This window comes from Eptatretus burgeri, chromosome 3, assembly GCF_056783735.1.
Source record: "Eptatretus burgeri isolate ZD-2024b chromosome 3, Ebu_testis_v1, whole genome shotgun sequence".
Taxonomy (NCBI): domain Eukaryota; kingdom Metazoa; phylum Chordata; class Myxini; order Myxiniformes; family Myxinidae; genus Eptatretus; species Eptatretus burgeri.
The window spans coordinates 35,648,304-35,675,186 of record NC_140963.1 but is presented as its reverse complement, the minus strand read 5'-3'; the positions used below and the strand labels follow the sequence as shown (position 1 = coordinate 35,675,186).

The 26,883-nt window shown below is 47.9% G+C and overlaps 1 long non-coding RNA gene across 18 annotated transcripts in view; it reads right to left on the bottom strand.

Moving 5' to 3' along the window:
* LOC147029683 (uncharacterized) overlaps positions 1–26,469 on the bottom strand; it is a 265,289-nt gene extending 238,820 nt beyond the window's left edge. For 10 of the 18 annotated variants that reach the window (XR_015056028.1, XR_015056021.1, XR_015056020.1 and 7 more), the window contains exons 1-6: positions 26,310–26,469; positions 25,943–26,069; positions 25,625–25,717; positions 20,888–20,931; positions 13,656–13,749; positions 12,243–12,647 (exon numbers count right to left, since the gene is read on the bottom strand). This is a non-coding gene — a long non-coding RNA (uncharacterized LOC147029683). Of the gene's footprint in view, positions 1–5,666; positions 6,850–7,116; positions 7,386–12,242; positions 12,648–13,655; positions 13,750–20,887; positions 20,932–25,624; positions 25,718–25,942; positions 26,070–26,309 lie in introns of all 18 variants that reach the window. The other 8 variants (XR_015056033.1, XR_015056034.1, XR_015056031.1 and 5 more) reach the window with 4 other exon arrangements.
* Positions 26,470–26,883: the final 414 nt, after the last annotated feature.

Here is a 26,883-nt window from a genome sequence, read left to right as displayed (position 1 = left end):
GAGTCTCTCTCAGCAACCGCTCGTTGGACACAAAATCCAACCAGCGATAGCGAAGGATTTTCCGAAGAGACCTGGTACCAAAGGAATTAAGTCTCCGTCTCAGATCCTTGGTCAGAGTCCAAGTCTCGCACCCATAGAGCAAGACTGGAAGCACCAAGCACCTGAAGACTCGAACTTTCGTCCTCCCGCACAGCTACCGGCAGTGCCACACACCATGAGCCAGTGAATCCATGACTCCCCAGGCCCGACCCAGATGTCTATTGACCTCTGACTCACAGCCAGCAGAGACATGAGTATCACTGCCAAGGTAAGTGAATCTCTCCACGACCTCAACATCCTCACCACAAACAGACACAGACAGGACAGCAGCATCCAAGATGTCATTGAAAGCCTGGATTTTAGTTTTGACCAAGAAAACCGTAATCCCAGCGGCTCCGACTCCTCATTCAGCACCTCGAGGGCCCCCAAAAGGATATCTAAAGCCTGCGCAAAGATGACTGCATCGTCTGCGAAATCAAGGTCCGAGATCTTGACATTCCCAAACGATGCACCGCAGCTTGATCTCTCCGACATCCTCCCTAGAATCCAGTCCATACAAGTGCTGAAAAGTGTGGTGGCCAGTACATACCCCTGACGAACTCCAGTAACAACTGGAAATAAGTCAGAGATGGTACCACCACACTTCACAGCACTCTCAGTACCAGAGTAGAGTTCAGACATCAGATCGATCAGTTTTGGTGGCACCCCACGAAGACCAAGAATCCTCCAGAGGACATCCCGATTCACTGAATCTAATGCTTTACAGAAATCAACATAGGCTGCAAGCAGCCCCTGCCAAAACTCTCATCTGCATTCGGTGAGGACACGAAGAGCAAGGATATGGTCAATCGTTGACCTGTTTGGTGTAAAGCCTGACTGCTCTGGACGCTGGTGCTCAAGCAGATGGTGGCGAACCCTATCAAGAATTATCCGAGCAAAGACCGTGCCCGGCACTGAGAACAGCATCACCCCTCAGTAGTTGTTGCAGTCATGGCGATCACCCTTCCCTTTCCAGAGAGGAACAACAAGGCCCCTCTTCCAATCAGTTGGGATGATGCCTGTGTTCCAGGCAGAGCACAAAACTGCATGCAACAACATGAGTGCAGCATTTCCACCAGCCTTAAGAAGTTCAGCATGGATGCCACAGATCCCTGGAGCTTTACCCTGTTTCAACCGGTTCACCGCAGCCCGTGTTTCCACAAGCGAAGGTGGACCACAGTAGATTCGAGGGTCAGCAACAGGGATTGCAACAACCTTGACGTCCAACTCGACAGCTGGTGGATCAGCCTGGTACAACCGCTCAAAGTAACCGGCCCAGCGGGCCTTCACTTCAGACTCCTCTGTCAAGAGCCTACCACTCTCTGCTCGAACTGCAGTGCTCCGAGGGATGGGCTTGGATGAACGCAATGCGCGAATTCCCCTGTAAGGTCAGGTAGGTCAGGTATGGGAGCATGTGCCAGAACAGCACGTCGCTGCGTCCACTTTCCGCCGGTACTCCAGGGGCCTCCGTCTGGCCATCCCCCAGGCAGATGCCAGGCCCATCCCCATCTCCTTGAGATGATGGTCAACCTGTTGCAACCATGAGGCACGTGGTCGACCCACTGGCCTCCTCCACTCATGAGACTCCCTCGCTGAGAGAATCTGGTGAGCAGGATCAGAGTCAGGAAAATGAGCCACATGTCCATACAGCCGCAACTGATGCTCACGGACTATGCAGGTAACAAATCTCATCCGAGTCTCTCTCAGCAACTGCTCGTTGGACACAAAATCTGACCAGCGATAGCCAAGGATTTTCCGAAGAGACCTGGTACCAAAGGAATTAAGTCTCCGTCTCAGATCCTTGGTCAGAGTCCAAGTCTCGCACCCATAGAGCAAGACTGGAAGTACCAAGGACCTGAAGACTCGGACTTTCGTCCTCCCGCACAGGTACCGGCAGCGCCACACCCCATGATCCAGTGAATCCAGGACTCCCCAGGCCCGACCCAGATGTCTATTGACCTCTGACTCGCAGCCAGCAGAGACATGAATATCACTGCCAAGGTAAGTGAATCTCTCCACGACCTCAACATCCTCACCACAAACAGACACAGACAGGACAGCAGCATCCAAGATGTCACCGAAAGCCTGGATCTTAGTTTTGACCCAAGAAACCCGTAATCCCAACGGCTCCGACTCCTCATTCAGCACCTCGCGGGCCCCCAAGAGGATGTCTAAAGTCTCCGCAAAGATGACTGCATCATCTGCAAAGTCAAGGTCCGAGATCTTGACATTCCCAAATGACGCACCGCAACTAGATCTTTCCGACATCCTCCCTAGAATCCAGTCCATACAAGTGCTGAAAACTGTGGGGGCAAGTACACATCCCTGAAGAACTCCAGTAACAACTGGAAATAAGTCAGAGATGGTACCACCACACTTCAGAGCACTCTCAGTACCAGAGTAGAGTTCAGACATCAGATCGATCAGTTTTGGTGGCACCCCACGAAGACCAAGAATCCTCCAGAGGACATCCCGATTCACTGAATCAAACGCTTTACAGAGATCAACATAGGCCGCAAGCAGCCCCTGCCGAAACTCTCGTCTGCGTTCGGTGAGGACATGAAGTGCAAGGATACGGTCAATCGTTGACCTCTTTGGTGTAAAGCCTGACTGCTCTGGACGCTGGTGCTCAAGCAGATGGTGGCGAACCCTATCGAGAATTATCCGAGCAAAGACCTTGCCCGGCACTGAGAGCAGCGTCACCCCTCGGTAGTTGTTGCAGTCTTGGCGATCGCCCTTTCCAGAGAGGGACAACAAGGCCCCTCTTCCAGTCAGTTGGGATGATGCCTGTGTTCCAGGCAGAGCACAAAACTGCATGCAACGACACGAGTGCAGCATTTCCACCAGCCTTGAGAAGTTCGGCATGGATGCCACAGATCCCTGGAGCTTTGCCCCGTTTCAACTGGTTCACCGCAGCCCATGTTTCCACAAGCGAAGGTGGACCACAGTTGATTCGAGGGTCAGCAACAGGGATTGTAACACCCTTGACGTCCAACTCGACAGTTGGGGGATCAGCCTGGTACAACCGCTCAAAGTAACCGGCCCAGCGGGCCTTCACTTCAGACTCCTCTGTCAAGAGTCTACCACTCTCCACTCGAACTGTAGTGCTCCGAGGGATGGGCTTGGATGAACGTAATGCGCGAATTCCCCTGTAAGTGGGATGAGAATCACCTGTCCACAGGTGATGCTCTACCCCCTCACAGATTCCTCGCACATAGGCCTCCTTGTCCACCCTCAGTGCACGTACAGTTTTACGCCTCAGCTCCCTGAACAGCTAAGCTCTGCCATTGACCCTGGCCCTGCGACTCTGGTCAATGGTATTCAGTGTCCCTTGAGAGAAAAAAAATTCTTCTTTGCCCTGTGGTGAGTTCCAAGACATCTACTGGCAACATCAAGGATGGTGGTCTTGATGGCACTCCACAACTCTTCAGGACCCCCCAAAGCACCCAGACCCTCCAAATGTCCACTCAGCCTGTTTGCAAACTCCTCAGCTACCCTCTCATCCTTGAGTTTGCCAACATCCAGCCGAGGCTGGGATGGTACCATTCTCCAGGATTTAAGGCGCAGCTTTAGAGTTGCTACAACAAGCCGGTGGTCAGTATTGAGGAAATGAGCACTCCGGTAGACCCTGCAGTTCTGGATCATCCTCCAGCGACCATCAACGAGGACATGGTCAATCTCCTTTGCCACACCGCCAGCGTTGGAATACCAAGTCCAGCGATGAGCTTGTGGGTGCTGAAACCATGAACCAGCCACCCTAAGTCCATGACTTCTTGCAAAGTCAAGGAACTTAGTGCCATTCTGGTTCATAGTTCCTGACCCATGGGGACCAACACACGTCTCATAACCATTCCTATCAGTTCCAGTCAATGCATTGAAATCCCCCAAGACGAGAACTGTATCTCGTCTGGGGCACTGATCAACCACAGACTCGAGCGTGGCGTAGAATGCATCCTTCATGGTGAGATCACTCACCTCAGTCAGAGCATAGACAGAGACCAGGGAAATGACACCTAAGGAGTGACGAATCATTAATCTCATGATATGCTCGTTGACCGGTGTTACCTCAATTATCATTGGGGTCAGCTTATTGGACACAGCTACAGCAACTCCTTGAGTATGGTAACCATCAGAGCGACCAGACCAATAGTAGGTGGAATCACCCACCATTATCTCACCGCAATCCGTCTCCGAACCTCAGAGTGCTGCAATACCGATGTCCAAACGCTTCAGCTCAGATGATAACAGAGACAGGTGATCATCCTCTATTAGGGACAGGACATTCCAGGCACCCACCCGAAGGAACCGCCTCAGGTTAACCCAAGTAGACCGCCATCTGGTGAACGACACCTCAGCACCACTCCGACACACTCTCCTGCAATCTGACCCGGGAATGTTACCCCGTGGTTTCCCTCCTATCATCAAAGATTGGGGATCCCGAAGGATTTGCCCCAATCCCATCATCCGGTGAGCTGCCCTGTGAAGGGAAGCTGCACAGGAGGTACTCCCACGGAGTGGGTTTTCAGATTTTTTGCGTTTTTGTGTTTTGCGGAATGAAGGGTTTTACGGTGGCTGGAGTGCAAATCCTGCCACCAACCTCCTAATAAAAAGTAACCCAACTGTAGGAGGACGTCTGCAGACACAGTTGCGCACTAGATATGGATGGCCGTTGGCTCACAAGGAGCTACTCCGCCCTTTGACAAGAAACAACCGCCAAGAAATGCTCAGCTGGACAGCGCTGGATATCCACTCATCCCACCCCCCCTCGCCTTCCAGGGCAGGGCAGCCCTCCAGTGCATATCTATATATATATATATATATATATATATATATATAGTTGCGGGCCAGGGGTTGGGTGAGAAGATCACCAGGGGGGGAAGCTATCTCGGGTTCCCACCATACTCCCCGGAATTGCAGGCCATCGCACGTGGATAATTCGGCGGGTCGCTAACTGACAGTGAACGCCAATAACTCAACCACATGATTTTGGGTGCTCTGCCTAGTTTATCTGGTTATCCAAATAATAATCATGTCATTTAATTAGCGGGGAACACGCCCTTGGTACACCTTGTCCGAACCGGATCACTTTACCGGATCGGATACAGCCGAGCAACACTGCCAAGGACGTACCGGCGAAGAGGAACGTATCGTTGGGAATAAAGTCCCGGCTCGGTTAGGATACGGACCATGCTGGATCAATGAAAGAAAAGACAAAAACAAGCTGGGAACATTTCCACTAATAATTTATTAACAGGCAGGCGAGGAAAGATATGTGGCCTCATTAATAGTTTTTATTGTTCTATGTAAGCGGAGATAGGAAGAAAAGTGCGATGCGACAATAATACAAGCAACTTACTAAAGCAGACACAGAGCAGAGTTATCCCGATATAATTCTTGTACACTCTTAACTTAAACGAGGACAGGCGGCATGTCTCACACACACACTCAAACACACACACACACACACACACACACACACACACACACACACACACACACACACACACACACACACACACACACACACACCGATGAGGAGTTAATGAGAAGAATGAGGAGAGGAGATGAGGCCAATGGTCTCTCAATACCTTGCACGATTGACGGAATGCGCCCCCAGTACGCCTTGGGGGGATGCTCTGCTGTGCGATACCTCCCCTATATCTGGTGCGTTGTCTCCCGCTTCGTGGAACTTCAAGCAGCTAAGTTTCGATCCAGAGAATGGGGCGCGACCGACTGGTGTGAAGGAAGGACTTGGGGTGGAGTCAAAAGCCAGTGGGTGCAGAAAGGCGGAGTCCACAACAGTGGGTGGATTGGCAGACAGGATCGGGTGGGTGGGTGGATGGGTGGAGTCAGCGGCAAGGCCGTGAAGTAGGCGGAGTCAGCGGCAAGGCCGCGAAGTAGGCGGAGTCAGCGGCAAGGCCGCGAAGTAGGCGGAGTCAGCGGCAAGGCCGTGAAGTAGGCGGAGTCAGCGGCAAGGCCGTGAAGTAGGCGGAGTCAGCGGCAAGGCCGTGAAGTAGGCGGAATCAGCGGCAAGGCCGTGAAGTAGGCGGAGTCAGCGGCAAGGCCGTGAAGTGGGCGGAGTCAGCGGCAAGGCCGTGAAGTGGGCGGAGTCAGCGGCAAGGCCGCGAAGTTGGCGGAGTCAGCGGCAAGGCCGTGAAGTAGGCGGAGTCAGCGGCAAGGCCGCGAAGTAGGCGGAGTCAGCGGCAAGGCCGCAAAGTTGGCGGAGTCAGCGGCAAGGCCGCGAAGTAGGCGGAGTCAGCGGCAAGGCCGTGAAGTAGGCGGAGTCAGCGGCAAGGCCGCGAAGTAGGCGGAGTCAGCGGCAAGGCCGCGAAGTTGGCTGAGTCAGCAGACGAGGAACGTTGAGCAGGAAAGACGACGACGGACAGCCCGGCGACCCGTCCTTTTATAGACCCTGTGGTGCGGGTGGGGGTGACGACCCGAAGCGAAATGTCATCACTCGAATCGGGTGCTCTGGTTGGGCTCCGGCCAGCACACGGCCCAGCTGTTTTGACTGGAAGCGGCTCCACTTTACTTCCGGCCAGATGGTTCCAAGCTGCGGAATCGTCTCACTCCGAGCACCGTGACACGAATCTCCCTATGTGAGAATCATGACGTGCGACCGGCTGTCAGTGCCGGTCAATGCGCTGCCTGTGTGTAAGCCATGCGGCACGAGCCGTACAGCACGCCTCTACCTGGCTGCAGCCTCGCCGGGCGGAGAGGCGAGAGGACACTCAGTGGCCGCGGTAATCAGCGAAGACCGACGGTAAGATGCTGTGGTAAACACACGCGCAGACCCGAACAACATGTGTGCCGTTCGTGCCGTGCTCTGTGTACGATAATAAATTACCCCGGGGCTGCACGTGGGTCCTCCCTCATTGAGCATGCGGTCATTTATCAAAGGCGGCGATGTGCGCGATGCCGGCCATGATGTGTGTCAGGAATTGAGGGAAGATTAGATGTAGGTTTGGGTTGAAAATAAGACAGGTATTATTCGACTCAGAAATGGGTTGAAAAGAGTGCGCTGTGTGCAGACTGTACCTTGTTAGCATTTGGTGTGTTATTTCCTCAGCACGACATTCCTGCAGCGCGCCGTGTGTTGGTTATCCTTCCCATCTCTTCTGCGCAATGGGTGGAAATTACCGCAGTGCTGCACATGTTCTGTGCGGCATGGGCGCTTGGTGCTTTGTTCCTTTTGGTCTTCTATGAGGACGCATTCTGACGTGAAGGGCGCGGCCGTGGTATTCTACACGTGGGTGTCCGAGGGTAGTGCCTGCCGGCCCTCGCGAGGACCCATTGCTTGGATTTACCTCAGGAATAGAGAAAAAAGAATAGGAATGAGTTCGCAGAATTAAATCAGATTTAACTATGAGATTCAGACAACGCACTGTCTCATTTGACCCATTAGGCAAGAAGGAAGGGACTACCTGAACGTATACTGTACTAATGAAATACCTGTCTCGGGACCACTGAAGGTTGGATGCCATTGGTGTTTGAGGGATGCAGTTTCCAGAAATGCAACAATATAGATATCTATGTATATTTACATATATATGCTACCGGTCAAAAGTTTTAGAACACACCCATTTTTCCAGTTTTTCCTGAAATTTTAGCAGTTCAAGTCCAGTGAATAACCTGAAATGGTACAAGGCTAAGCGATTTAACTGCCAGAGGTTAAAAAACAAAGTTCAGGTGACCAAAAACTGAAAAATAATGTAAGTTTGAGAGTTGTTAAAAAAGGCCCTTTTCAGGGAACAAGTAATGGGTTAGCAACTGCAGCTGTTCTGCAGCAATGGAAGTAAATTAAGCCTTGAAAGTTGATGCAAACAATTCCTTCAGGTGTCCCAACTTTTGTTGATTAGTTACAAACCCTCTGTCTGTATAAAAGAAGTGTTGGAACAGACTGTGTTGCTCTACCCTCCAAAGCATTATTTGGACAACATTGCACTGCAGGAAGTAGTACATTGCTGTCATAATGGCGAGAAAAAGACAATTAACAAAGGAAGAGAGACAGACCATTATACCCCTTAAAAGTGTAGGTCTTTCCTTTCGAGAAATTGCATAGCAAGCCAAAGTTTTAGTGAGCACAATTTCCTACACCATGAAAAGGCACTTAGAAACTGTATGAAACTGTTCAGGAAGAGGTCTGGCAGACCCAAAGCCACACCACAATCAGAAGACAAGTTTTTGAGAGTCAACAGCTTGTGTGATAGGCGGCTCACAGGACAGCAGCTTCAAGCACAGCTTAACACTGGTCGAAGTAAAAAAGTCTCAGTTTCAACTGTGAAGAGAAGACTTCGAGCTGCAAGTTTGACAGGTCGAGTGGCAGTAAGAAAGCCATTGCTAAGATGGCAAAATAAGAAAAAGAGGCTTGCCTGGGCCATGAAGCATCGCCAGTGGACGACTGAAAACTGGAAGAAGGTACTATGGACCGATGAATCAAAATTTGAAATCTTCGGTTCATCACGCAGGGTTTGTGTACTCCGTCGAGTAGGCGAAAGGATGGTTCCTCAGTACGTGACACCAACTGTCAAACATGGAGGAGGAAGCTTGATGAGCTGGGGCTCTTTTGCTGGATCCAGTGTCGGTGACTTGCGCAGTGACTGGCACCCTGAACCAAAAGGGCTGCCACAGCATTTTGCATCACCATGCAATACCTTCTGGTCTACGCCTAGTTGGTCAGGGGTTCATCCTCCAGCAAGATAACGACCCAAAACATACCGCCAGGCAATGTCAGAACTACCTTCGAAGGAAAGAACAAGACAGTAGGCTTCAAATCATGGAATGGCCAGCACATTCTCCAGACTTAAACCCCATCGAGCTGGTTAGGGATGAACTGGACAGAAGGGTGAAAGCAAAGCAACCTACAAGTGCAACACATTTGTGGGAACTTCTGCAACAGTGTTTGGATGAACTTTCCGAACAATAATTGATTTCCATTGTCGAAAGAATGCCACAAGTATGTTTGGCTGTAAAATCTGCAAAAGGTGGCTAGTTTGATGAGTCAAAAATTTCGATTAAATTTTGTTGAACAAAACGATTCCATGATTTCTTTTTAATGTTCAATTGTTTATTTGTTCTCTGCTTTAATTTTAGAGTACATTGAAACATTAAACTGCTTAAATTTCAGTTAAAACTGTGAAAATGGGGGTGTTCTAAAACTTTTGACCTGTAGGGTGTACTGCATATATATATATATATATATATATATATATATATATATATATATATATATATATATATATATATATATATATATATATATATATATATATATATATATATATATTGTTACGGCCATGGGTACCGAGACACCAGTTTGTTACTCGGGGTTTAATCTCCGGTTGTCCTCGATGGAGCTGGACCTGGGGCCACCTCTCACAATTAACGTTGTGATACGGTGGGTTGTTTTAAAACCACGAACACCACCCAGTTAACCACGAGTTCCAGTGTCCACCGTCTAATTATGCCATTTAACTAGAGGTTACGTGGTTACCTGAATGGGGAGCGTGCCCTCGGCAAAGCACCAATCTTATCTTGAATAGATCTGAATTAAGGTGGCAAAGCATTTTAACCGCTGGTGCGTACCGACTATTATTGGTCAATTTGTGTGGTAATTACCTCCCAGACTATCTCGGTTCAGACAATGCTGGCTCAGTGGAAGGAAAGGACAAGCACGAACAGGTTGAAACGTCAACAAATATTTTATTAATAAGAAAATCAATAAATAAAAAAAGAAGTTTTTATTTCGGTGAGGTAAAAATAAATTCCAAATCAATCAAAATAATTGCAAGCAAATAAATAACTAATCAGGCAAAATCAATCAGAGTGATAGAAAAGAGACAGAGAGCAGATGCTTATTGGGGATTGACTTACTTCACAACTAAACACAGACAAGGGTACCCAGCAGATCATTCGGGGGGGGGGGGGGGGCGAGAATCGTCTCGTTCACCAAAGACAAGTCGTCCGTCAAATGAAAACGTCCTGAAATGTGTGTGCATGTCTTGTTCATCGCTAGCACCCAGCCTTGCCATGCACCCACTCGCCAACAGCCTTGAATGCCAGTCGATGTCACCCCCAAGAAACAGGTACGCCAAAGGAACTGGAACCGACGAAGCAGCCAGCCGTCTGACTGGAACCGACGAAGCAGCCAGCCGTCTGACTGGAACCGACGAAGCAGCCAGCCGTCTGACTGGAACCGATGAAGCAGCCAGCCGTCTGACTGGAACCGACGAAGCAACCAGCCGTCTGACTGGAACTGACGAAGCAACCAGCTGTCTGATTGGAACCGACGAAGCAACCAGCCGTCTGACTGGAACCGACGAAGCAACCAGCCGTCTGACTGGAACTGACGAAGCAACCAGCCATCTGACTGGAACCGACAAAGCAGCAAGCAGTCTGACTGGAACCGACGAAGCAGCCAGCCATCTGACTGGAACCGACGAAGCAGCCAGCCGTCTGACTGGAACCGACGAAGCAGCCAGCCGTCTGACTGGAACCGACGAAACAGCCAGCCGTCTGACTGGAACCGATGAAGCAGCAAGCAGTCTGACTGGAACCGACGAAGCAACCAGCCGTCTGACTGGAACCGACGAAGCAGCCAGCCGTCTGACTGGAACCGATGAAGCAGCCAGCCGTCTGACTGTAACCGACGAAGCAGCCAGCCGTCTGACTGTAACCGACGAAACAGCCAGCCGTCTGACTGGAACCGACGAAGCAGCAAGCAGTCTGACTGGAACCGACGAAGCAACCAGCCGTCTGACTGGAACCGACGAAGCAGCCAGCCGTCTGACTGGAACCGACGAAGCAGCCAGCCGTCTGACTGGAACCGACGAAGCAGCCAGCCGTCTGACTGGAACCGACGAAGCAGCCAGCCGTCTGACTGGAACCGACGAAGCAGCCAGCCGTCTGACTGGAACCGACGAAACAGCCAGCCGTCTGACTGGAACCGATGAAGCAGCAAGCAGTCTGACTGGAACCGACGAAGCAACCAGCCGTCTGACTGGCAAACTGTCTCGTTGTCGACTGACCCGTGCCTCACTCATTGGTGACTGACCCGTGCCTCACTCTCACTCACCGCCAAGAACGGACCTCCCCCTCTTTTATATAGGCAGCCCATCTGGGCGTGCACAGACTCCCCCCAAATTCACCCCGCCCCACTTGCGTACCATTGCCGTCACATCCCGCAAGTCTGCGGTTATTTCTTCTTACAAGGCCATGTCTGTGGTGCTGAGCGAGCAAAAAAATGCAGCCATTTTCCAGAATTACCGAGCACAAACGTTTAGCGCTCATAAAACTGTCAACAACAATGATCACTTCACTGTTCAGCCCGATATGAAAATAAGCCAGCCAGCGTCCATAGAGCTGCTGCACGGGGTGTTGAACGTCGATGGAAAAAGGCGGGTCTCGGCGTCCGTGAAAGAAATCGGTATCTCGTTTGCATGAATGTGTCTGTCGTAAGGAGAAAAAGCTTCCTATAAGAGAGAGGATCTATTCTTTACCTTTCTCAACGCATCACATTTAGAATCCCACCAGACATGGGGATGGGTCTATCCTGGACGTGCATTTAAGGAAATAACTATCTGAGAACCTGGATGTTGGTATGCATTCATCGGATCGGATTCTGAAATCCGTAACACTACCCCTTTCCCTATCGCAGACTCATCCCAAGTCGTCCAACAGCTGGAGATATCGGTTAAAAGTTTCAATATTGCAATTAAAAGTTAGCATTACTGTGTGACATGCAGGTGAAGTTACCCCCTACCTAGTACGTTTTAACTCTACCCTTTAGTGTGTGTGACAATTTAAACAAGATATATCCAACCTGATGCGTTGGGAACTTCCTAACTGACTCGCACAAACAACCTTTTGCTGCACTGAAATTGCCGGAATTTTTGAAACTAAAACATATAACCGGTGGGCTTTAATAATCTACACAACTATACAACAATATACAATTTCTGACCCAGGACGTACAAAAATTCAAAATAAAAATTGTGTGGAGGGGGGGGGGGGGACACCTGCTGACTTCTTGCCACCTTAATGCTTTTCACCAACACACCTTACAAAGCAAACTGGCAGGCCAGTGACCGGCATTCAGACCATAAACGTTGTGGCCTTTGAAACAAAAATGATCAAGAAGCAGCAACAAGAACAAAGCCACTTACTTCATCCACCGAGCTGCGTTTGTGCAGTTCATTGTCATGGCAATTTGTGGCAAAAGTGAAGCAAAGTGGCATGAGCCTGGCATGTAGCTGCTAGGAAGCTGGTATGAGGCTGGTATGAAGCTGCAACAAAGTAGTCCATAAATGTGGTGGCATGCTGCTACAGTAAATGCAGTTCAAACAAAAGAAAGCAAACAAAACCACCCTGATAATGGGAACGGTGTCACCTGGTATGAGGCTGCAGCGAGTGGCAGTCCACAGAACAGGTGCGGGTGGAACACGGGTCATGGAGCAAATGGTGAAGTGAGGGGAGTGATGCTTTGATGTAGAGCAGGTGATCCAGCAAGGTAAGTGTTTGTTTGTTTTTCCTTCAAAGTGTTCACTTGATGCAGAACAGCCTTGATGGTCCTGGGGCAGTCGAGAGACAAAGCAAAACAGCAAGGCAAACAGCAAACAGCATGAAAATATAAAGGTAAGCCAGGTAATGCCAAACACCAGGTCCTTCCAACATGGTCAGCCGGTTCCTGGTGTGCACATACCTGTGGCAGTGGCGTGGTGCCGGGAGAGAGAGGACTCGAGGTAGGCCTTACTCATCCGCACCCATCCGTCTTTCCCATATACACTACCCTAGCCCTTCTCTTTTTACAATTCGGTGATATGTCTTGTCTCCGATATCTTACTATCCCCATTGCGAAATTCATACCCAATCCACCCAAGGTTCTATGGAAAAGAAGAGCAGAACGACATGCAATCTTACATTTACATCGTGACACGTCTCATTCTCAAGTCCTACAGGAGGGCAAGTCCAGCAGCCGGCGATCATCCCGACAGTGGATCATCTTCATGAATCCTAACTACGCAAATATTGTTACACTTTTAAACTGTCCCCGGGGTTATACTCTGCTAAGAGGCCTTTGTTAAACAATGGGGTTCTAAAAACCCAAATTTCCATCACCTACGTGTTGGTGCTCTTACAATTTTGGGCTTTTTTCCGGAAGAAGAGGTTCTAAGATGGCTGATTAAATGAGCACTGCAAGCGATAGTGGTGATCTATAAATTTACGCTGGTTTCTGTTTCCCACCAAATTTTCTTTCTGTGCCATCGCACAATTTCGTGGTTGGGTAGTGTGGCTCCACTAGCAGGTCTGCCCAGCTGCATACTCACTGTTAGCACACCCGGGACGCTGGAGCTGCCTCTAAGCTTGCCTGCTCCTCACCCTAACGTGAGGGATGCCCTCACTGGCACTCCCCCCTTCGATGCCCACTTGGCATTTTTGGCACCCCGGGCTCCGCTGCTCGGGCACCCAGGCCCATTGAACACTTTACTAAACACTGCACTGGCACACCTGGCCCCTCTCCTCGGGTACCTGCGTCCACTAATACACTAATGGCCCCATGGACCGACCTACGGCCTCACCTGGCCGACGAGCCCCCAGTGCCCGGGGTGCCTGCTTCTTCAGAACAATACACTCACAGGCCACATCCCCAGCCAGTCCATTATCTCCTGCACCCTACACACACAAAAAAATGTTTTTTTTAACTTTCCAGAATCAGCACCAACCGCATAACGACATCCATTTATAAATTTACCTAATCCCCCTGACTAACTTTAAACTAACCCCCGGGTTTCCTTGGGTGGGATGCACTCCCCCCATTCAATCATTCACACCATGCATTCCGTTACTCACACTCATACCGGCCATTGCCCTGCCCTCACACTCATAATTCATCAATCTTACACAAACACATTTCCACTCACTAACACAGTATCACCAAACTAATTTCCCCTAACTAACTCGTGCACCCTCGTCTTCCCTTGTGCGACGCACGCTCCCATTTAACTCTACCTTCTATACCTCTCTACGTCCCCACTACATGTTCATTGTCTCTACCAAAACAGTCCCTATTGTTGCTCTCGATCCCTAAATTTATCCTAGCCCTCCCTCATGGTCACTGCTTCGGTACTCACATCGAAGCTACCATCACTGGCACCCCCATGTGGGCCGAGCACTGCCATCCCACTTTGGCTCGTGTTCCCGTGCCCCCTGGAGGTAACCATCGCTGGCACCCCCAGGTGGGCCTAACTATCATCCCCCCAAGGCTATTGCTCCTGGGCCGCCATGTGTGGGGCGGTTTCACCCCTGCGTTCCACACATGGGCGTTACTGTCGCCGTCACCGTCACCGTCACATACCCCTATGATGATGAGCCCTCTGCGTCCGCAGAGGTGCTCGGCCATGTGTCTGTCACAAACCAATTTGTTCTTAAATTCTTGCCACTGGGAATTGGGGTTTTCCCACAGGGAACCAAGTCGTGCTTGCCACGCCCATTGCTCATGCCGGGGGTACCATGCATATTGCACACCTGGTTCTTGGGAATTTCTTTGCAGCCAAATCCGTTTTGTTTCGCCGTCCTTGCTCCGGTGATTTATCTGTCACGGAGCGTTTACACGCCGGCCCCTCAGAGCATTTGTCACTAAAGCAAGCAATCGTCGTGCTTGGGCGGTTTGCGAGGCACGGATTGGGCACACTCCCGGACGATTGGGCACACTCTCCCCTCCCGCGCGGGTTATAATCGCTGAGGATCAACGCGTCCGCCTCCTAATAAGGAAAAAAACGCTCGGCGACCAGGCTGGCGGTGTTAACCACCCGTCACCACAATTTGGGTGGGGGGGATTAACGTAACCACCAGGCCCACAATATATATTAATAAATGTGTGTGTGTGTGTGTGTGTGTGTGTGTGTGTGTGTGTGTGTGTGTGTGTGTGTGTGTGTGTGTGTGTGTGTGTGTGTGTGTGTGTATATATATATATGTGTGTGTCCTCCATAACTCCAAATGCCTGAAACCTCGTAGCCTGAAGCTTTGCATGCATACTCGGGGAACTCCAAAGAAGTGCATGAGTGAATATTGGATGTTTGTCTAAATTAAATCCCTCCCTTCAGCTTGTGCAATCTTCATACGCTTCTCCAGAGACTGCTTCTGATGTTCTACTTCATAATTTGCCTGTGGCCACTTTGGAGTCACAAGATGGTGGTAGATGCCCATAGTGTCCATGAAATCCATAAATGTCTGAGCAATGAATTGTGGCCCATTATCTGAATACAGAGTGTCTGGTATACCATGCCTCGCAAAAATCTCTGTTAATGCTGCCACCAGTTTCTCTGCTGTCGTGGATCTCATGATGAGATACTCATAGTAATGACTAGTCAATCACAACCATTACTGACTCTCCAGATGGTAACGGACCCAAAATGTCGGCAGCGACATCCTCCCATGGTCCCACTGGAAGTTGGCAGAGAGAATATGTTATGCTTTATGAACAACACACACACGCGCGCACACACACACACACACACACACACACACACACACACACACACACACACACACACACACACACACACACACACACACACACACACACACACACACACACACACACACACACACACACACGATTGGCCGATATCGGCAATTTTTCGGAAATCGGCAGGTTGGAGTCAGCGTGATTACCAACTACAGTACTTCATGTTCACAACCCAGAAACCTTGAGTAGCTTTCTCCGAAAAACAACATTGCACCTAAATAGACATTTTAGTGATATGTTCACAAACGTTATTCTTTATAAACAGCTTTGTGTGATGAGCAGAAAAAAATTTGGCTTGGTAATTTAGGAATCATGTTAATACGGCAAACGGCTTGGAAATTGGGTGTTATTTTACAACTCGCTCAGGGTGACGGAGCAGGAACCACTCGATCAGGATGAGTGAGCACGAACCACTCGATCAGGGTGACTGAGCACGAACCACTCGATCAGGGTGACGGAGCGAGAACCACTCGATCAGGGTGACGGAGCGAGAACCACTCGGTCAGGGTGACGGAGCGAGAACCACTCGGTCAGGGTGACGGAGCGAGAACCACTCGGTCAGGGTGACGGAGCGAGAACCACTCGGTCAGGGTGACGGAACGAGAACCACTCGGTCAGGGTGACGGAGCGAGAACCACTCGGTCAGGGTGACGGAGCGAGAACCACTCGGTCAGGGTGACGGAGCGAGAACCACTCGGTCAGGGTGACGGAGCGAGAACCACTCGGTCAGGGTGACGGAGCGAGAACCACTCGGTCAGGGTGACGGAGCGAGAACCACTCGGTCAGGGTGACGGAGCGAGAACCACTCGGTCAGGGTGACGGAGCGAGAACCACTCGGTCAGGGTGACGGAGCGAGAACCACTCGGTCAGGGTGACGGAGCGAGAACCACTCGGTCAGGGTGACGGAGCGAGAACCACTCGGTCAGGGTGATGGAGCGAGAACCACTCGGTCAGGGTGACGGAGCGAGAACCACTCGGTCAGGGTGACGGAGCGAGAACCACTCGGTCAGGGTGACGGAGCGAGAACCACTCGGTCAGGGTGACGGAGCGAGAACCACTCGGTCAGGGTGACGGAGCGAGAACCACTCGGTCAGGGTGACGGAGCGAGAACCACTCGGTCAGGGTGACGGAGCGAGAACCACTCGGTCAGGGTGACGGAGCGAGAACCACTCGGTCAGGGTGACGGAGCGAGAACCACTCAGTCAGGGTGGCGGAGCGAGAACCACTCGGTCACGGTGACGGAGTGAGAACCACTCGCTCTGAATGACGTCACGCGGTATCTCTATCGACAATGGGCACTCGGTAAATGGCATAAGCACTCATGCAAGCATTCCAATTCAATGGTTGATAAGGAACGGTTGGCCAGGCTGTCATTGCGTACCATAAAGGATCCCTTTAACTTTAAAGACCAGCTTCACCAAGCACGCAGCAGTTAATGAAATAAAATGAATTAATTAAATAATATAAAATGACAATGCACAACCTTGGAAACATTGCAAAGTTCAATCACCCATGAAATAAACATTGCAGAAAATCCGCCATTTTGCCTGCTCATCTGTGCACGTGTCACGTGTTACATCGGTTCATGGTCTGTGCAAGCGTTGTAACTTTTCTTTTTTAACAACCGTTTTTTTTCACAGATTTGCTTTGATTCCCTGTAGAGCATCTCGCAAAACCTCCAAAAATAGACACAAATCTGGCAGAAGCTATGGATAGGCATTCCCTCGGGGGACATGGCTGTTAGAGCACATTCTTAAATTTTTTGTTCACTCAATATAATTCTCCTCACAGTAGAAAAAGATCAGTTTAATGCTTTTGAAATTTCACAATTTCCTGTGTATATATGGAGAAGGAGGGAACATAGCCTTGCTTGCTTGAAGTATATAGGTATATTTGCTTTGTGAGAATACGTTTATTTATTTATATTATCAGATTTCACAACAGATTCCGACACTTATGTCGTCTGGATGATATCCAATCCTCAAAACCGAAATAATATTTCGATGATACACTTTAATTAGTCCGTGAGAGTAGATCATGGAAAATCTCATCATATAATGCCTGAAATCGTTCCAAGCTACTAATTTGAAAACTGAAGTACTTACAAAAGCGATGTATACAATGCTATGATGAACAGGAATTCGATATTATGAGTGAGGAAAGTGAAGAAAAAAAAATCTAGTCATTAAGAAATTGTTGTGGCCTGTTCCAAGTCAAGGTGAAGTTGAGCAAGCTAAAAAAAAAACATTGCGGCTTCAGACCCCCAACGAGGTTACCTGGGATACGCCTTAAGACCCCAGAGAGCGAGGTGGCCAAGGATTGACTGTTGAAGGATATAATTAAATCAGGCTGTTAATTATCTTCAAAAGGGCTGTTTTAATTAACCCAAACACCCAATTTTCAGTCATGCACTTCCTTGGAGTTCCCTTGGTATGCCTGCAACGTTTCAAGCTGCTAGGTTTTTATGATTTTGGAGCTATGGAGGATGAGAACACACACACACACACACACACACACACACACACACACACACACACACACACACACACACACACACACACACACACTGCCTTTTATTAGTGGAAAATTAAGACCTCGAGATCCCGAGGGTACATTGGGGTTTATTTTAGTATTAATTTGTAACGGTCTGTATCGGCGCTTGTGGCCATACTCTTCATCTTTTTCCCCGCCCAATTTTGTTTCATTACATCTGATTTGTTCATGCCAACATGGTTATCGGTGCGGGCTCCAAAGCAGAAATCAACTCGGCAAATATTTCCGCTAGAAGGGCAGCTTGCAGTTCACGCTAAAGCACATGTGGAAAGTGATTCGCTTGATGGCGTGCTTGGACAATTTTGTCAGGCAAATTTGCCATGGTCATGTGTTTGTAAATGCTCATTCATGCCCAAATTCCCCAGGTGGATGCGGAGACCTTTCGTCCCCTACCCGCCAGTCGACCCAACTGTCTTGAAGACGCACAACTAAATCCACAAATACTCTCCTTTCAAAAGTGCCCTGATTTCCATTTTCAAGAAATTGTTTCATCACAAGCTTTTAATAAGGCACTATTCACATGCGTTGTGCTTTGAGATATTTAAACAAAAAGTCCTTTATAAGTAAAAACATTTAAGTTTTCATTCTTCCTTATAATGCTGAGTACCTGATGCGGTCAACTTGTTTTTTGTGTTTCTTTTTCTCAAGTTTATGCAAACAAACTGATTTCAGAAAGTTTTATTACATTTATTGGAAAATAATGAAACATTTTTACATTGAAATGGAACTTGCAAGTCTCGGTTTTTTGGTAAAAGTTTAATCATTTAAATGCAAAACTTGCTGCAGCCATACTCTTCATATATAACAGACCCAATGACAAATATTAATGCAAAATGCAACAAGAAGGGCACTCAGTAGAGCGCATACCTCTACCACATAATACCTGATTCATGAGAACATATTCGGGCCCAATCAATTTTTGAAATACCATGCTATATTGTTACGAATCTGGAAGCCATGAGCACTCAACATACAGGTCCTATAGCTCAGTTATTTCGATAAGTAAATGTGGATAGATAGCTCCCTTTCCCTTGTTTAATGGGTAATTAAATGTTCATGCGCTGCAGAGTTATTTTGATCGTCAGGGTTTTCTTTTATTTTTACACCACCAACATCAACTACAACAACAGCAGCATCACCCTCACCTTCACCTCGCTTCCTCACACCGACGCCATGGCCTACATGCGTGTCGGCACGTACGTGGGAGGAGTCAAATGTGCCAGGCGGGGTTTCTTTGGGGCATTGGCATCTTGGATTTTGCTCCAAATACGGGCATGGCGCCCCTCTCAGCCAATCGGAGGGGTGCGAGCGAGATTGCCGTCGGGCAGCCAATGAGAGAGGGCCACGCCTGAACGGACGGCGCGAGCGAGAAAGAAAGGAAAGGAGAGCCGAGGATAAGTGCGGCGGATCTGCTGGAAAAAGAGTGTTTTGGTTGTCAGGACGAGCGCTGAGGGGGAGTTTTGGTTGTCGGGACGAGCGCTGAGCGGAGCTTTGGACTTTGATCACTCTCGCTGGCACCTGGTTCTTCGAGCCGTTTCCTCGAGCGCGTGTTCTGGGCTCTGCTCGTCCCGTCACTGGCGCCTGGTTCTTCGGACCGCATCTCGACGCTGGCCTGGTTCGCTTGTGTCAGCCAAACCACACAAGGTGGACAGGTCCATGTCCTTTTGGGTATGTGTGTGTGTCTGTCGGTCGGCCCATCTTTAAGTAGTAAATTGTTAACTGCCTTCACTGTACATTATTTGCCTTGCATCTCTTATTAGTCGTGATAACTCTACCCTTACGTGCTTCCCTCCTTCCCCGCCTACTGTTAATAAATACCCTATTTGTTAAATGTATCAGCTCGTTTTTGTGTTTCTTTTATTGGTTTAACACTGTGCATGTTAGGGAATTAGAAAGGCCGTTGTTGCCGTAGATGTACGTTTGGACCGACGGATTTCGGTAACCATCCTCTCGGGTTGCGCACTGTTCGAGCACGCCACTGGCTCGTTCCGCTCGAGCCGAGGGTGAATTCCCCTGGTAGTTTGGATGACGTGGGTATTTCGGTAAATTGAAATTGGAAATCGATCCTATCCCACGTGGCCGACTTATTGGCGATCTTCGGTCCGATAAGAGACCCGTTGGCTCCGGAGTTATCCGGGGTGACGACCTATAAATTCCAGGTCTTCGGCAGAGTCGACCCTACTGCTCCACCTAGCGGTCGTGCTCGCAACCAATCCCGGCCCGCAACAGTATATCGTTTTGGGCACAAATCTCTCAATGGTAAAGAATCATTTTGAAAATTAAATAAATCTCGTATCCAGAATCAGATCTTCATCAAAATCAAATCAGTTCGTCCTTGTTCCACACCAAATCTGCCCCCAAAATGTCATCTGGATCTGTCCACAACTTTTTTTTAGATATCCTACACACAAACAAACAGAGAAGGGTGAAAACATAACCTCCTTCATCTTCGGTGGTGGAGGTAATAATGAAAGCATCCGTTCATCTATTACATCACACAGTAGAATATGACTTTTATATTCCTCAGATGATGGTTCAAGGCCCCTTGTGAGGAGTTTGGCTGCATGTACCTCATCCCCACATTACTACAACTGCAGGGTTTCAGATTTCAAGGTTAGTAACAGAATATATTAATCATTTATGTCCTAAATCATTGGTGTATATTCCATGTGTTTCACATTGTAATACTGCTTTAAAAGTCAATTATGAAACAGTGTATGGATGGTGTACCATGGAATTAAAATGAAGAATATTCACTTCAGTCTTCTGAAGATCTGAAAAGCAAGAAGGTAAGCAAGCAGATGAGCATGACAACAACAACAGGAACAGTAACAGCAACTGTTTTATGACCACTAGTGGGCACTCCCACCATTCGTTCATTTTTACAAGAAATTTTATTGATCACAACATACGAGGTCCGTCTAAAAAGTAACGGGACTGAGCCTGCTGTGTGCTCCACTTACACAACTTGAATGAATGGGTTGTGTCACAGTCTTTCGCAACATTCTAGCAATATATGTGATTGGTGATGGTTGACTGCACTCATTGTGTGATTTTTTTTTACAGGTCGTGCTTTACACGTTGTCTAGTCTGAGTCGTCGCTCTATGAGTTGTGAGCAGAGAGCCAATCTGAAGTTTCATGCCAAGCTTGGCAAAACACCTTCTGAATCCTTCGCAATGCTGCAGCAAGTCTACGGAGAAGAAACGATGTCACGTCCACTTGCATTTGAATGGCACAAGAGGTTCAAAGAGGGACGGGAGGAGGTTGAAGATGATCCATGGTCTGGAAGACCTTCAACGAGCATAACGGCAGACAGCATCTGGTGTGTGAAGTAGATGGTGCGCACAGATCATCGACTCACAGTGCGGATGATTGTTGAGGAACTTTCCATCAACAAGGACATTGTCTGGCACATCATCACTGAAATTCTCGAAGTGCGCAAAGATGGTCCCCAGGCTGTTGTCTGAGGTCCAGAAACAGCAAAGAGTCACTGTCTGTCAAGACATTATCCAGCGTCTCGAGGAGTACTTTGATCTCGTCTTGAGGAGACCTGCTCGGGAGAGTCATTACTGGCGATGAATCGTGGATATTCAAATACGATCCCGAGACCAAACGGCAGAGTCGTCAGTGGAAAAATCCGGCATCACCAAGACCAAAGAAAGAAAGGATGTCGAAGGTCAAGGTGATGTTCATCGCGTTTTTTTTTTACATCGAGGGCATCTTCCACTTCGAGTTTCTATCACAGGGTCAAACAGTGAATCAATACGTGTACAAGGAGATCCTCCAGCACCTCATGAGATCAGTCCGGAACAAGAGGAGGGATCTATGGGAGAACAACGCCTGGGTGCTCCACCATGACATCGCCCCTGTTCACAGTGCCCTGAGAATCCGACAGTTTCTGGCGGAGAGCAACGTGCCATCTCTGGAGCAACCCCCGTATTCGCAAGACTTGGCCCCTTGTGATTTTTTCCTATTCCCCAAGCTCAAGGGGATGATCAAGGGGACCCGATTTCCTGATGTGGAGGCCATCAAAAGGACCGTGACGACGGAGCTCCGGAGGATTCCAGAATAAGTCTTCCGGGGGTGCATCGAAGCGTGGAACAAGAGGATGGACAAGTGTGTGAGACTGGAGGGAAACTATTTTGAAGGGGACAAGTTGTGATTTCAATATATTTTTTGGAATAAAATTTCTGTGAAGTCAGTCCCGTTACTTTTTTTGATGGACCTCGTATACTCAATATCATAATATAAAGGAAGATGATCTGTAATACCGGCTATCAACAAAAATGACGCGATTTCCAACACGACAATTTTGGAGTTTCGGTGACATCCCTATTTCCTCCATTATAGCAACATTCGTCCATTTTTACCCCACACACGTGAAGGGAAAAGCAGGGTTAAGCAATTGGTTCATGTCCGTCCCTCTGTATGTCGACAAACATCAGTTTATGATCGAGGAGCAACTTATTTAAATTGAATGTTATATTTTGAACAAGAATGGGAACATGAATCAGAAAATAAACCTGCCATTTAACAATATTTTGTCTCTAAATTAGTCTATATTGCACATGCGCAGAGAGGAGTGATATTATATTTTTACTTTGTCTGCGTACCTGGCAGACATACAAAATTGAAAATTATCACAAACAGGAAACTTTCTGTTTTAAGGGGATAATAAAGGACACAAACAACAGGCACAAATAACTAATGTATGTATTAGATAGGGTGGTGTAATGGACACTGAATCAATGGCGGTAAATTCTGGATTCCATTTGTTTATACGACTTTTACAATCTTTATTTCATTTAAATTGAAATCTATAGTTGAACACTGGGGAACACAATTCACCTTCTTGTCACTTCCACGAACCTCCAGTTTTGCATTACTTGGACATCTATACGTGTGTGTGTGTGTGTGTGTGTGTGTGTGTATGTGTGTGTGTGTGTGTGTCTTCCATATCTCCAAAACCATGAAACGAAGGGAGCTCCAAGGAAGTGCAAGAGTGAATATTGGATGTTTGGTTTGATTAAACCCCTTTCCAAGATGATCAACGGCCTTATTTAGGCGTTTTATCCATTTTTAGGTCATCTCATTAGTATAGAGATGACCTAATAAAACCAGTCTCGATGTCCGTACGTCCCCATTTTTTTCATCCGATTTTCTTGATATTTGGTATGTGGGTAGATGTCAATGAGGGATGCATGACGGTATGATCTTTGACCCGATTGAAGGTCAAGGTCAACGTCAAGGTCACTCCAAAGTTGCGAAATCGTCCATTTTCAAAATCTATCTCCTCCGCCGTTTATGATCCGATCTTCGAAATTCCTTCAGATTCTGATAATATGGAACAATAATTCGTCCTGGTTATTGAGTCGCGTATCTTCAAATTTGGAAAAATTGTCTGTGATGTGGTCAAAAAAATTTCGCCCGATCTTGATGAAACTTGGTATGTAGGTAGGGGTTGATGAGTGATGCACGACAATATGACTTTAGATACGATTGAAGGTCAATGTCAAGGTCACTCCAAAGTTGAAAAATCGGCTAATTTCAACATGATCTCCGCCATTTATTATCCGATCTCGGCGGAATTGCCAATGGATTATGATAGTAGGGTACAATATCTGAATCTGGTCGCATCGTATTTTTGGAATTTGTAATTTGATTTCTGAGGTTTTCTATCCTTTTTACTCCCGGGCTTTCGTCTGTACGTTGAACCAAACGACAAGACGACATTGAAGCCATTCTAAGCCAATCAGAGATCCACATCTACAGAGCTTCAGAGATGACCGTCACCCCCAACCAGGGGTAATTTTTAATATTTAATTGTATCCTTTTTCAGGCGCCATCCTCAGCCACTTCACTCTCTGGGCTCTAAAGGCGTATCCTGGGTTCCCCTGCTGGGGTCTGAAGCCACCATGTCTTTGGCCTGCTCAATCATGCCTTGACTTGGTACAGGCCACAACGATTTCTTAATGATAATGATGTTTTTTTCACTTTCCTCACTCATATTATCGAATGCCTGATCATCATTCCTCGGAATCCTTTGATACATTGCAATGCTTATAAACGCCTGGAGACGCAAGCGCTCCTGCCTTTATTTCATTTCTGCACAAGTCATAACCTCGAGAATCTCTTAAACTATGCCGAATTACAAAATTTAACTTCCAGATTTGAACTTAGCAGCAGTTCTGTTTGCTAAAAAAAAGTGTTCATTTGTGCAATTCGGACATTGCTTGGGTGTTTCCGGGTACATGGGTTTATATGACCGACAGCAATCACTAATCGCTTTCCAAGTCATCCGTTCTGTTGGAGTGCTTGTGTGAGTGCTTAAGCTGCTTGGCGAGCTTTCACCAAGCTGATTGTTCATTTCAAAACCACCGGAAGTAAGACCCGTCGCTTCCCTGATGGAAATACATATCTTTGCGAAATTGCTAAAATAAAATAAAAAACCCAGAATATAAATTAACTTTCACCCTTTAAAAACCACGTGAATAAATTATTGAAATATGATATCCTTTTCTCACTTGTGTTACAAGTAGAGTGACCTGCTTTGAGATGCTTTAAAAGGCAGTGTGTAATCAGCGTTTTCGGAATTTAATCGACATGAGAAACTGGATTGGATGAGACTCACATTAGTATACAGTAAGTGAAGAAGAAGATGAAAGAGGAAGATGAGGCCTTCCCCTCCCCTCTTGCAACCTTCCCTTCCCTCTAATTGCATTCCCTTCCTTCCCCTCACCCTGCATATCCTTCCCTCCCCTCACACTTCCTTCCCTTGCCCTTGCTCTGCCTACTTTCCCCTCACCCTGCATATCCTTCCCTCCTCTCTCACTGCCTTCCATTCTCTCCCCTCATGCTGCCTTTCCTTCCACTCATGCTGCTTCCCATTTCCTCCCTCACACTACCTCCCCTTTCCTGCATGCTGCCTCCCCTTTCCCTCACCCTCACCCACCCCCTCGCGCTGCCTCACCCACCCCTCGCAATGCCGACCCCATCCCCTCGCAATGCCGACCCCACCCCCTCTTGCTACCTTCCCTTCCCTCTAATTGCATTCCCTTCCTTCCCCTCATCCTGCATATCCTTCCCTCCCCTCATGCTTCCTTCCCTTGCCCTTGCTCTGCCTTCTTTCCCCTCTCACTGCCTTCCATTCCCTCCCCTCTCGCTGCCTTCCATTCCCTCCCCTCTCACTGCCTTCCATTCCCTCCCCTCTCGCTGCCTTCCATTCCCTCCCCTCTCACTGCCTTCCATTCCCTCCCCACACGCTGCCTTCTATTCCCTCCCCTCTCGTTGCCTTCCATTCCCTCTCCTCTCTCTCCCTTCCCTCCCTCCTCTCACCTTCCCCTTCTTCCTCTCTCCCAAACCCGGTGGTAATATGCCCATCAGCAAAGCGATGGGTTGTATTGCTGGGCTGCAAATATATACATGAGTCTCAGGGGGGTGGCTTCATTATATATCTCAATGCTCACCATTGTTCAAGAAGTTTGTCCATTACTCTTTTCACCCAGTTGGCTTGAGGATCAAGACAAACCGTGTTTGTCAGGTCAGACTTGAGGATCACTCTGAAGAAACAAAATGAACAGGTTAGGAATTGCATGGTTCCCAAATTTCAGGCACCAGATTAATTTTCTCAAATTTATCTAATTTTTTTTCTCCAATAAACGTTATTGTCCTTATCTGCATCCACATATTAAATAGATTAATCTTGAACCCTATTAAGTGGGATTTAGTTTGCATCTCTCATCATTTGCGTAACTTCAACGGAGGCAAAAGATTCACAAACTTACATGATCTCAGTTTTCGAACAGCCGCTGTTTGGTGAAATAATCTCCAGGTTATGAAAACGGTTTGGGTGGATGAAATGAGACTGGACCGACGGACATTGACAACCACTGCCAACTCCGAATGGGTTCCCTGTGAAGTAAACGAAAGTCTACTTGTGAGTGACGTCATAAGTTCAATCATTCCACTGCTCATCACAAAATTAAAATTGCTTTCCGTCATTTGTGCTCTCACCTCCAGTTACTGAAAATAAATATATTTCACTTACCATTTAAAAAAAGAAAAGCTTTTGCAAGAACATGGAATTTTAGGTACTTTTGTCAGCACCGAGAACTGGATTGTTTCGGGGACAGAGCACAGATGTGGACTTACCCTCACTAAATATGCAGCCCATGATCAAAACCAGAGCCAAAGCAACGATGTACTTGTGATTCATCTTGACTTGTTGATTTACTGACTGTTTGTTTTGCAGATCAGGATCAGCAGCTTGCTTGCCTGGTCTGTTCAAAAACGCTTGTGTTGAGCTTTGTTGTTGATGATCCTTTTTATAGAAGCTGATGTAATCAGTTTCACTGCAGTTCATGATCGGAAAATCCCCAAGCAAGATCAACATGGTGGAGGAATGTTGAATCTTTGCCATACAAAACAAAGCCCCATGAATGAATAAGTGAATATATCTTTGCCAAGGGTCCATGCTAAACAAACCATTTGGGAAGGGTCTTTTCACCTCTTGCTCTGCGTTTGCGAGCACAATCGATACTTTCGAACAGGAGCACGTTTCCATTTTGTCCAAATCTCGATATTCCCTAATCCTGTGAGCGGTGAACTTGATTGGTCGAGATGGCAAAAAATGGCATATTATTGTCCAAGTACTGCTAAACTGAAAGTGGCTTCAGTAGTTACAAATTTATTCAAATTTAGTAGTAACTCGAACAGAGACTGACGT